The sequence below is a fragment of the Ptychodera flava genome, chromosome 19 (assembly GCF_041260155.1).
Source record: "Ptychodera flava strain L36383 chromosome 19, AS_Pfla_20210202, whole genome shotgun sequence".
NCBI classification, from domain to species: Eukaryota; Metazoa; Hemichordata; class Enteropneusta; family Ptychoderidae; genus Ptychodera; species Ptychodera flava.
In genome coordinates this window covers 39,524,837-39,537,182 of record NC_091946.1, presented here as the reverse complement: position 1 = coordinate 39,537,182, position 12,346 = coordinate 39,524,837, and the positions used below count along the sequence as shown (strand labels likewise).

At 36.8% G+C, this 12,346-nt stretch overlaps 1 protein-coding gene across 5 annotated transcripts in view; it reads right to left on the bottom strand.

Annotated features, from left to right (window-relative positions):
- The window catches only part of LOC139119503 (fibronectin type-III domain-containing protein 3A-like), a 129,423-nt gene that overhangs the window by 96,206 nt on the left and 20,871 nt on the right, over positions 1–12,346 (bottom strand). For 4 of the 5 annotated variants that reach the window (XM_070683361.1, XM_070683363.1, XM_070683365.1 and 1 more), the window contains exon 2: positions 7,761–7,872. The gene's annotated coding sequence lies outside the window, so the exon portion shown is untranslated. Of the gene's footprint in view, positions 1–7,760; positions 7,873–9,676; positions 9,696–12,346 lie in introns of those variants that run through there. The other variant, XM_070683362.1, reaches the window with a different exon arrangement.

Below are 12,346 nucleotides of genomic sequence, written 5' to 3'. Positions count from 1 at the left end.
GGACATGAGATAATTTGGAAGACTTCAAAGACACTCATTTGTATAGAACGCACAGAGTTTTTTCAAAAAAAGAAAGTTAATTTATCATCTGTCTCTTTCAATCAATTATACACTTACTAAAATATGCTTAATGTAGATTACTTCTGTTCCAATTGAATGAGTCTGGTGTCATCATCCTCTAATGTTATCCATTGTTTTCATAGTGAAAACCTACAAGAACCTCTGCTCGATCTTTTTCTGTGCTACTGCATAGAAACTGCAAAATGGTTTCTGAGTCACATAGATTAGCCTCACACTACAGTTTAATAACCAACTGTATTTATCTCCCGTATCAGGAACAACAGATCATAAAACAGCACAAAAAGCAACCACAGAGATTTTTTAAACACGTATGTTAATAGATTTTTTCCCTATTTCCTTATTTTTGATGCTCTATATATCAGGGGATTTGCAATTACACAACACAATTGCCAGCAGAGAACCATACTCTTCAAATCATTTATACTGTAAGTCTGGAATATGACTGCTCAACGTGTTCTATACAAAATGACGAAAAATGTTAGTATGTGTGTTTTGTACGTTAAAAAGGTAGATTCTGGAAAATAATTATTTTTTGTCAACATAAAATATCATATTACCATCTAGACACTGATGAAAATTAATGAAAGATTAATTACTTCAGAATGGTACATGTATATGTGAGTAAAAAAATTCAAAAACCATGAAGATTCACACGTTTCCAATATTTAATGTCACATTGTAAATCACACCTTGTGGAGTCAGGGCTTCACTTGAAGCACAATGACATCCATATACTATACAATAAATGTACTGGTATGCCCTCTTAACTCAGAGTGACCTCAAATCTCAACATTACAGTACCCACCATTAACAAAAAATTCTGAAGTCTCCAGACATCTAGAATTGCATGTTCAGAATTGCTCTCTGAGGTTGACAGCACATCAAAGGTAACATATACCGGAAAGGTAACAGACATATCTCTAGGCAATGAATGCTCATACACTGTGTGTAAGTGTAGTACACTGAACTTGATGAGTAAAATCATACAGCTGATAAGAAGATGATCCTGGCATAGCTGACAATACAATGTTTGATAGAATTTGAATCAGTGTTATGGTAGCTTAGACAAAGGCATGGTTAAGATAGATTTGCATCCATCAAGTCTGATCCAGTGACACACTCAATCACACTTCAATCACATTTCTAATCCCAACTGGGATACGATTTCAATAAAGGCTTACTTTACTTTACTCAATCACATTCATTTGGTAGTGTAAGAATGTGTGATATGTCTGGGGAAATTGTTACCTACTAGGTTGTGTTTTACTTCTCATATCAACTTGTAAGTATTCAAAATGAATGGTATGTGATTGTGCTTCTTTACAAGATTCCTGGTCTTACCCAATGACCTTGAGTACAGAGACATCTGTTGGTATACATGGACAGACCTGACTCTCTAAGCAGGGGGAACATTTTATCAGTGGCAACATGGACTGACCTAACTCACTAAGCAGGGGTACATTTTATCAGTGGCAACATGGACTGACCTACCTCACTAAGCAGGGGGAACACTTTATCAGTGGCAACATGGACTGACCTAACTCACTAAGCAAGGGGGACACTTTATCAGTGGCAACATGGACTGACCTACCTCACTAAGCAGGGGGGGGACACTTTATCAGTGGCAACATGGACTGACCTAACTCACTAAGCAGGGGGGACACTTTATCAGTGGCAACATGGACTGACCTAACTCACTAAGCAGGGGGAACATTTTATCAGTGGCAACATGGACTGACCTAACTCACTAAGCAGGGGGAACATTTTATCAGTGGCAACATGGACTGACCTAACTCACTAAGGGGCTGTTGATAATAAAAGTTGACGCACGACAAACGTAATTCTTTTGTTTAGTGGGGGGGGGGGGGGGGGTAAAAGCTCCTTTCGTTTTGTGTGCGTCAAAATCGCGTAAGGATATTCTATTGTTTTCTAAGTGTGACTTTGCAGCGAGAATGCAAAACTACCTGTTCATCGAGAACAGAATGACAACAAAATACGGAGACAGAAAAGACAACGAAAAGACATGAATGTGAAATAAAAACTTGTATGCTTTTTCAACGTGAAACATTTACGTGAAACATTTTCCTACGTGCGAAATACATTGAAATGTTCTGTCTTAAATAGTGAAACACGTAAAGTGGAGGTTTATTAATTAATGTGTCCTTCCAGTATTTTTTCATGGGCGTGCGAATCGGAGAGGTGCGTGTGGGTTTGTCAGAAACGGCATCATAGTACGAAATTGATTTCGCATAAGAACTTTCGTTTTGAGGGGGGAGGGAGGGGGTTTCAAGTGAAACGAAGGAATTACGTTTCTTGTGCGTCAGCTTTTATTATCGACAGCCCCTAAGCAGGGGGGGACACTTTATCAGTGGCAACATGGACTGACCTAACTCTCTAAGCAGGGGGAACATTTTATCAGTGGCAACATGGACTGAATTAACTCACTGAGCAGGGGGAACATTTTATCAGTGGCAAATTCTGCAGTTACATATACACTTGTAGAGCAAATTTACAATACTAATGATGGTCAGGAAATTACAAAATGTTTCATTTTGTGTTTTTGAAAGGTAATGTTGATTTTGAAGATATTTGTAATTCTGAGAAATCAGGATAGGCACTTGCCAAAACATTACCTACATTTGATAAATACAGCTCGTAAGTACTGGTAGTTCAGTCCTTAAAAGTTAAAACATGTTTACAGTCCAAAATTGTGAAATACTTCAATTGCCTAGGAAGTGTTGAATCAACTTTTGAGCAATGAATGCTTTATGCTCTTTATAGTATGCCAAAATAATTACCTATTGCTGTGAAAATGAGATCTCTAATATCATATTCATAGTCCATCAAGATTCATTAATAAACCAAATCAGTGATTAATGATCATTATCACCTTTTATTACAAAGACGTAAGGCATACATGTTAATCTGTACACTTTAAATATCATTTTTACACAAATATTTTCTGTGACACTGCATTGTTTGGTAGTATAGTGTGGATAACTGCTACTACTATTATCATCTGCTGACCATAAGTGGAAAGGTGATGAGCATTGTCTGGATCTGTTTACAAAACAAACTTTGATCAGGATTAAATACCCACCTGTAGATGCACACTGTAATTTATATAGCCATTTGATTGACATTTATTTTCAATATGTGAGCGATTGCTTGTCGTATAACTTTTCAAACAAAATCAACTAAAAATAGTGTAAAACGTGTCAGATTTCAAAACTAAGCGCTGAAATCAAGCGCTCATTTATTTACGATCACAACAACGTTCGTTTATGTGAATTTTTTATCAAAAGAAAGTCAAAAAGCTAGATTTTCTGGAGCTCTCTCCCTTTGTTGATCAGTTGGATGGATCTCACACAGTATTTCCGCTGCCTGCTTGCCATATCGCAAATGCAAGAAAAAAGTAGCATTTGGCAAGAAGATTTTTGCATAAATTGACCACACTTGCGAATCAAAATCTGCACCATGGCATCATAAGTCTGTCTGTCTGCACATTGTCCTGCATACAACTTGAGATGTGATGCTTTTATCTCTATGCATCCCTGACCTTATACGTCAGAAGATCGTATTTGTAACACGTACAGTAATGAGTAAAACTGTAACGAAATAGCTCACATACACAAAGCGCATGCATACCATGACTACTTGACGAAAATGTTGCAAAGTTTTGGATTGGACAAGTTGCAATGTGCCTACAGATTACTCAGTGCAGTGACAGCCATAATGTCGTCGACCATGAAGGACCGTAATGACGGTGAAACCATAGACCCTCGAGAAGCAAAAACGGCAAACTTTCCTTTTTGACTTTGGCTGCTCCATCAAAGAGGAGGAGAAACCACCCAAAAAGCAGGTTCCAAGCACAAGTAAAGCAGAAGGATTATGATCAGAGTAGGAAAGTTGACCTGTAATTTGGAAAGGGAGGTAGCGGCATATCTTTTTTTAGAACGTAGTCAGAGCAAGTAAGGTACAGCTCCTGGACAGTTAAAATGTTCATGGTGCATTACTGCCAACAGGGAAAATATTTAGGGTTAGAAACTTGTGTGAATTGGCCTCCGTAAAGTAAAATTCGCGATAGTTGTCAGTGTATTGTGATGTCACATCATCAACAGAGTCTTCAGAGAAGGCATTCATCCGATCGAGTCAGAGTCATATTGTTCAAATACGCAACCCTTTTCACGATATTTTGGAATATGAGCATTTATAGATGTAGTCCTGTGTTGGCACCAGATTGTCTCATCAGAAAATTTACCAACAAGATTACAATTTTAATGGAAAACAAAAGGCTATCACACTTCCCTCCATAATCCTCTTACAGACTACAACAAAGGCGATCCCAGGGATTGCCAAAAGTGCCTTAAACTGATTTGTCAGTATAACAGAAAGTTGTTTCTCCATATCAAAAGAGTGTATATCTGGTATCACATGTTATGGATCACTTTACGTAATAGATGTGAACATTTGGATTTGTGATCTGTGATTCCTGTGCGATGATTCAAGCTGGCTGTGAACACACACTGGGGTCTTTGGCGATAACCCTTGACCCGAGTGCACTCGATATGCTGCCTTAGCACCACTTGTGTTCGTATTCACAGCTAAATAGCGCTGATCGCAAATGACGTCACTGTTCTCTCTCATTAATATGCATAAATAAACATTTGTCCGCATTTTCCGCATAAACGACGAAAATAAAACCTGCGAGTGTTAGAAAGGCTATTTAGCGTCACACTTATTCGTATGAATTGATGACTGAGACTACAAGCTGCAACAACAGCCGCGCATACAATGACAAAATTTGTCCGAATTTCAGCTTATTTGTCCGAAAGTCGCGCGCGTGCAGCTATATTTAGTAACAAACCCGAAATCGCGATCAACGCTATTCAAGTGTGAATCAAATGCATGTTTTTAAAAATACCGTCAATGACGCTGTACCTTCTCTAATGTGTGGCCAGGTCAGGTAATTGGTTGTTGGCATGGAGTTGTTGGTAAATAGTTGATGATGTAGGGGCATGAGGTGGGATATGGACCCAAAGAACCAAAAGATGATTAAATACATCAATCATCTAAGCTACAGTATAAACTGCCTAAAGATAGTTCAATGTGGAAAAAAGTTAAATAATTCAGAAATAAGAATTAACAGTCCAAAATAGTAATGACGCACTTCCTTATTGACCTGAGTGCATGTGAAATACACAACCTGGCATCTGTAAATTAAATGTATACCAAGTGATCATTTCAAGTCACTTTTAACTGTTTTTAATGGATTTTCCAAAGAGTCCTGTGGAAATGATGAAAAACGCTTATCTGGTCTTGTGTTTGTATAACCTCATGGCTGATAATTGTCATAGTATTGAAAAAAAATTGAAAGTGAAGAAATTACCGTTTTTAATAGGCATATTTTCCTTGAAATACATGACCGTGTAAAGAATATATGCTAAAAGTGTTTTAGAGTAAATTTCTTTTCAAAAAATAATTTAATCTGTGACCAAAGGATTTTTATTCTTTGAGTTTACAAATTCAGACATTAACAATCATCTTGTGCAGTGCAAAATCAATGGCAGAATTACAGTCTTTGTGATGTAAAATTATGGGTTGACATCACGATAACTATTAATCTGTTTGAAGTACTAATATACTATAATTTAAAAAAGAAAAAGTTCATGCAGAAACGGTAAAATATATTGTCAGCAATGTAGTGTTAATTTTGACTTTACATCAAAATATGCCTTTGCTGGATACCAAATATATAGGGCGAAATATTAAAATCAGCCATGTTCAGCAAAATCCACACAACAGCATTGAACCTTTTCTAATTTGATTTGATTTGCTTATGTTATCCTTGTATGACAGTCAGTACAATATGGAACTTGAACACAACACAGTGAATAAGTATGCTGTAAATGAAATGGTGTGGCTGCATCCACATGCAGCAATAGGAGTGCCTTTGTCTCTCACCCCTCATTTCCAACCTGTCCCATCCCTGAAAAAATAGTTTTGTCTTATATTTATAATGTTAATAATTTCTGTATTTGTTAAAATGTGCGCATCTCAAAAACTTTTGATCATAAACATTTTCATTGTTTTTTATAGCTGACCAGTCAGTTAACCTGTTTATTTTAAATATTTGCGCATTTTTACTCAGTATTTGACATTTTCTGAATACCTTCTTATTCAGTTTGTCATTTTCTATAAGTTTAAATGCGCCATTGTGTGGTCAAGCTTTCCACAAGCATCAAATGTGGTACTTCATATAGGAGGGTCTGCCTCTAGAGGGCGGGCATCATGAACAGTGTTTGTTGGTTAATTCCTCCACGTAAACTTCTGATTGTACTGTAAACATGGAACATGGCCGACGTCCGATTTTCCTGTCTAAAACTTTCACTCATTTTCGTTCATATGACTCTGAAACTCCAGGAAACGATTGGGAAGAAAGGGTTATCTTGAAATATTGAGGTACTCGCCGATATTTTGCAAAATTAAATGAGAAAAAATGCAAGGAAAATGCGGACAGGCTTACACAATGACAGTTTTCAGACTCGGAGGCATATGATCATCTCTGCAGATTATGCAACAGGCCCAGATCACGTGAGGCCACGCAACTCAGTACCAAACACTAGCGCTCACAGAGTGAGCAAACACAAAGTGAGTATCCCTAACGTCAGCTCAGTAGTCTGTAATAGATTGTAGTCAACTAAGAAACCTTGGGGAAAGGCTTAACACTGTGGCTATGCCGCTAAGTCCCTTTTGATTTTTGTCATAGCTCAAAATCGTTCTCCCACACCTCAACCTGAGCCATGAACACCCCCACCAGTTTATGATATGACCCATCACAATGGCATGACGTCAACGGATCTTGACAGACGGAAGTCTTGACAGACGGAAGTCTTGACAGCAGCATACTGGTTTTCAACTCTAATACCTTCTCTGTCTATAAATAGACACGAGAAGGTAAAAAAAATCAACCATATCCAATTCAAAATCAAAAGTCTAAAATGCACATATTTCTCATGTCTTAAAGTATTCTGCCTTTGAACTGCTAAGAGATTGGATTTCTGATTCATTTGAAAAACAACACTGAACCAGATTTCTGCATTTACATCACCATGCCATTGTCTATAGCGCTGATCGCGATTTCAGGTTTGTTACTAAATATAGCTGCACACCTGCGACATCAGACACTACAGTACTACCCCTTGAAATTCAGACAAATTTTACTGTTGCATGCATGGCTGTTGTTGCAGCTTGTTGTCTTAGCCATGAATTAGTGTGACTTTTAGTATCCATAGTAGCACCAGCGGGTTTTATTTCCGTCATTCTTGCAGAAAATGTGGACAAATATTTATTTTTACATATTAATGAGAGAAAAATGACGTCATTGCGATCAACACTATTCCATTGCATTATCAGTTTGGCTATCTGGTTTGGCATATAACTTTATAGGGCTTCTAGCCAAATTTGCTACAAGATTTTGGAACCCAGGGGAACACTGTTACATAATGAGTGTCATGGAATCTTACTCTTTCTTATATCCCACCATCCCCTTTTAGGTTGAAAACATGTTTAAAGCCATACTTCATTACTTTGTTTTCCAACAAATATCGAAATGTATACAACACTAACACAGGCCAAATCGTATTGTGGTAAATATAAATAAGGATATATGCACTTACTTTACGAGATGCATGCAAATGGACATGTATACAGATGACCAAAGGCAGATATGCCAATACTTCTAAACTTCTATCTGAGTCAACACCAAATATACTGTTTTCTTTCTGAGAGCTGTGGATCAGAGAAGAGCCATGCATTACATTAACTAAATTATTATGGAAAAGCTTCAGAAAGCCTCTTGTTCACATAAAGTACATGCTCTTTATACAATTTGATAAATATGAACAATAAGCAAGTACATGAAAGAAGATATCCTTTATTATGAATTATATTATAGCTTTGTCAATACCAGTGAATTTTGTGACGTCATACCCATACATTATTACAGATAATGTATTCCATTATTCAGCATTGCTGCCCCACAGCGAGCAAGTTTTGTTTTGGAAAACGAAAAAAGGACTGCGCATTTAAAAGGAGGGAAAGTATCGGATAAACCATGTAATACACAAAACCATAAATCTTGATAATGGTGCACAATATTGATAATAATGTTTTACTGAACGATTTATCACATTTTTTGAGTCCTCACGCACGCATTTGTCGTCTGTCTGGCTGGCGCTCAGCATGCAGTCCCCGTCCGATACGCTGGTTGTACTACCACGTTTGTTGACAACATGGTTCGCTTCGTTGCCGTATAGGTGAAACAGAACTCAGTACGTTTGCAAACTCCTAGACGATACTGGGTTTGACACATGGCATATTATGTATGTCAGTGGCATTGTAAACGATGCAGGTGTGAAAGGCTACTCGAACCAGCTGTAAACGGGCCAACAACGGCAGCTTGCTGTCATCAACCTTGACCGGAAGTGTCTACGGATATACAACAGAGCCATTCAAAGTCTCGGTCCAAGGTCAGCTACTACCAACAATCATGACGACTGTTGACTCTCCGTTGATCTAACATCTCGGCCACCTAATTCTGATGCACTGACTGTAATCGGAGACAACTTTCATTCATCGTTTTTTTCGCCATGTCTGTGATTTTACCTTGCCTTGTTCTCCATATCGCGACGGTACCGAAACCCTCCAGTATGTTTGTCAACTGTACCTTTCAAGCACCCGTTTACGTCAAGTTCTGTTGTTCGCCGAAATAAAATAGCTCTTCTCAAGAAGCCATCGAAAATTAAATTTATAGACACAATTATTATTGAAATATAAACACTTGAATAACAATGTTGAACTCTGTTGATATCGTTTGCAATGAATGCTGTACTACTAGCGACATAATAATGATAGTACTGATCAGCTGATACCATGGCATGCAGCTCGCTGATCATGCTGATGAACATTCCGTTTTCTTTATCTCTGGCATTTCACCATGTCGGCTTTTTGAATGGCATGATATTTAAAGGTGATGTTTCAAGTTCGATATAGACGGTAGGGATGCAGTTACGTTTCATTTCCTTCGAAAATACATCGTTTTTCAATTCAAAATGAACCGTGAAAGTGCTGGTCATTTTTTGTGCTGAACGCGTGTTCAGTGCAGTGCACTGTGCAGTGTGGAGTGCATGTAATATGTACAGAGTCAGGGCCGATCATGCTGGACGACGCTCACTGGCTTCAAACTCAGTTTAAATTTCCTTTTTTATTCGTTTTCTACAACTACAAATTCACTGGCATTGCCAAAACTATAAAATAATAGCAATAATGCACCCCCTCCCGGCCCATAATGGACTCAAGCAAACTTTGCACTCCATAATATGTCGTGCAAAGTTTGCTTTCGTCCATTATGGGCCGGGAGGGGGTGCATTATAGCTTAAACATTAGAAATTTTAATTCACAAATTCATGGTAATTTAAATAACACTCTGGTACGACAAGCCTTACATACATGTCTTCCAGAGTTTCTGTATAGGATTGCTATTTGACAATAACCATTATCATTTCGAAATGTTGGTCTTTATTTCACCACTTACATGTATGCAGGAGTTCATTCAACTAGTTGGCAGTTGTGGGAAATCTATTATATTCTATATGACAGCTCCTAACCCTGTACAGCTGTAAGGTCTGTAAGGTCTCCCATTGCCAGTCCACCATTGCACTGTATTGGGATCATTTAAGTACAAAGAATTATGGGAGTGAAAGTACACATCTCAGTGCAGCGCAATGGTGGACTGGAGATGCAAACAAGTGCCCAACAGTGAATTTTACCTGCATTTGGCATGTATCAGTCAAATGCAGTTAACAGAGTAAAGATTTGATCTTTTACAGGTATTTTCAACTGTCCCATGTTTCTTTCTTGAAGGCAAATGTTTTATTGTCTTTGATCCCAGCCCTTTGATCAACTACCCAAGCATCCCTGCAAGCACCTGTATGTGTAAACAGGTCATTAGATTTAATCCATTGTTAGCTGTCATATATAAACAGATTAGTCCAGTGTCACAACAGACGTTAAATTGATACTTCATCAGATAAGCAGTTAAGACTCTACTGTGTTCACACTATTTAAACCCAGGCTCAAAAAGGCCCCAGGATCGGGATAAACTAAAGTGTTAAGAAGACAATGAGATGTTTGTCTTTTGTTCTCCTTCAAAATTGCAATCAATCATTATATAAAGATGTTGCTAGATTTTTGGATTAAGTCCGCACCAGGCTTTAATAACCAGACATGAACTGAAAATGCTCACGTGTTTTAGTATACATTGCTTCATTATATATTGCAGTTGTCTGTGAATTTAAATTTTTGCCATGTTTCGCCAACATGGGTCAAGTAAATCCAGGTATATCTCAAATTAGGAAAGTTTTTAAATATTTAAATTGGGAATTAGCTGCAGTAAAATTCCACCAGATATGAACTGTAAATGCTCACGTGTTTCATTATATATTGAAGTTATGTGTAAATTTGAACCATTGCCACATGTTTGCAACTTCATTGAAATTATTATGATCAACATAATGAACAACAATCACCGCCGATTGATTCTAAAAGGTCATGAAGTATACAAATATGTAATTAGCTGAAATAAAAATATCAAAGTTATTTGACTGCTCTTATTGTATCACCACTTTATATAGCAAGTGTAATTACCATTGGACAAGTCCTTCAAGCCATATATGCCGAGCTGTGAAAGCTCATTAGATATGCAAATTATAAATTAGCTGACATGAAAATGTGAAATGACTTTCGATATTGTTTTAACCTAGTACCTGGTATAATCATCAATGTACATAGCATGTTTTGCCAACTTTGATCAAGTAAATCCCGGTATATATCCCTAATAAGTAAAGTTCATTAAATATGTAAATTAGGAATTGGTTTAAGCAAAAATGCTTAATGATTGTCAATAATGTTGTATCATGGTATCTGTAATATGTGTAGCAAATTTTGTCAACTTTGGTCAAGTCAATTCAGACATATATCTCTAATTAGGAAAGATCATTAAATATGCAAATTAGGAATTGGCTGAAGAGAAAATGCTTAATGACTTTCAATAATGTTGTACTATAGTGTCTTTAATGTACATAGCAAGTTTCATCAATTTTGATCAAGTCAATTCAGATAAATATCCCTAATTATGAAAATTCATTTAATATTCAAATTAGGTTTTGGCTGAAGTAAAAATGTCTTTTGACTTTCAATAATGTTATATCACAGTATCTTTGATGTATATAGCAAGTTTCAACAACTACAATCAAGTTAATTCAGATATATATCCCTAATTGGGAAAGTTCATTAAATATGCAAATTCGGAATTGGCTGAAGTAAAAATGCTTAATGACTTTCAAAAATCTTGTATCATAGTGGCTTCAATACATGTAGCAAGTTTCATCAACTCTGGTCCGGTCATTTCAAATATATATCCCTAATTAACAAAGTTCATGAAATATGCAAATTAGGAATTGGCTGAAGTTAAAACGCTTAATGACTTTCAATAATGTTAAATCATAGTATCTTTAATATACTTACCAAGTTTGGTTAATTTTGATCACGTCAAATCAGACATATATCCCTAGTTAGGAAAGTTCATTACATATGCAAATTAGCATTTATCTTTCATGTCACCCCTTAATGGTTCCCACTGCTGATATATCTTGGTGTGATCAACATTTGTAGCAAATCTCATCAAATTGTGTGTAGTCATTTTTAATGTATATCCGTTTTTTCTAAATCATTAATTATGCAAATGAGCAAAAAGTATGCAAGCCACACCCACCAAAAACTAATCAGTTCTTGCCATCTACTAACTGAATATATGTACCAGATTTGATTCTGATCTGATGAGCCATTTTTGAGATATCGAACCAACAGACAGACAGACAGACAGACAGACAGACAAACACATAGACGGACAGACAGACAGACAGACAGACAGACAGACAGACAACGCTGCAACATATGCTCACGTGTGTAAACACGTGAGCAAAATATGACTTTCAATAATGTTGTATCATAGTATCTTCTATGTACATAGCAAGTTTTGTCAAGTTATGTTGAGGCAATCAAGATATATCCCTAATTAAAAAAGTTCATTAAATATGCAAATTTGCAATTGGCTGAAGTAAAAATGTTTAATGACTTTCAATAATGTTGTATCACAGTATCCTCCATGTCAGTGTTCTCCCCAGGCCGTTTAACAGGATCGGCC